Source organism: Cyprinodon variegatus, unplaced genomic scaffold, assembly GCF_000732505.1.
Source record: "Cyprinodon variegatus isolate N-32 unplaced genomic scaffold, C_variegatus-1.0 Scaffold898, whole genome shotgun sequence".
NCBI lineage: Eukaryota > Metazoa > Chordata > Actinopteri > Cyprinodontiformes > Cyprinodontidae > Cyprinodon > Cyprinodon variegatus.
The window spans coordinates 242,144-243,099 of NW_015151351.1; positions in this window are offsets into that span (position 1 = coordinate 242,144).

Consider the following 956-nt stretch of genomic DNA (forward strand, 5'->3'; position numbering starts at 1 on the left):
GTTGTTTTATGTGAAGATAGACATTTTTACTTGTGTTAGCCCAGTGTGTTAGCCTAGCTGACATTCATTTTCTGTACCTTTGTGTGTTATAGTTTTACAAGATTCTCATTAAACCCTGCTAAAGAACCCATGCAGACATGCACAGAGGCAGACAGGGAGGCTCAGATGCAGACAGGCAGGCTCAGTGGCTGAGAGAAAAGAGACAAGAACTTGTACCAGGATTTCAGCAGGACTTTAAACTGGTCTCCTCCTTGGAACCAGGCTTACGGGAATAAAACTGACCTTCTCCGGGTCCCGAGCCAATACCCTGAGGACTCTGTAGAGAAGGATCAGGAAATTATCAAAAGACAGGACAAACACTAAAATCCTCTCACTCCACTGGCTGCCAGGAACCATGATATGAACCATAGAATACACTAAGAAAAACTAATGGGCATAAACAAACAGACAGAAAACAAACATCAAACAATGATCTGGCCTTGATAGCTGGGCTGGAACGAATATAAAGCAGAATCTACAGGTGGATGAGATCAGATGATTAGGAACTGGGCAGAACTGGGCAGGTGAGTGAAATGAGCAAATAAGATCAGCTATCAGAGCAGATCAAGACAATAGCACCAAGATTTTTTACTTTATTATCTGAGAAGAATAGAGAAGTCAGAAGTGACTGAATAATCAGCTTCTTTTTCAAAGACTCTGGTCCAAAGACTATAACTTCTGTTTTGTCTGCATTCAGGAGCAGAAATTTGAGAGTCATCTAGGTTTTTATATCTTCAAGACATGCCTGTAATCTATGCAATGGGTTAGCTTCTTCTGGATTTATATACAGATATAGCTGATCATCATCAGCATAACAGTGGGAATGAATCCCATGCTGTCAAATTATTATACGGATTGGCAGCATATATATAGTAAAGAGAATTGGTCTTAGCACTTATCCCTGTGGTACTCCACAG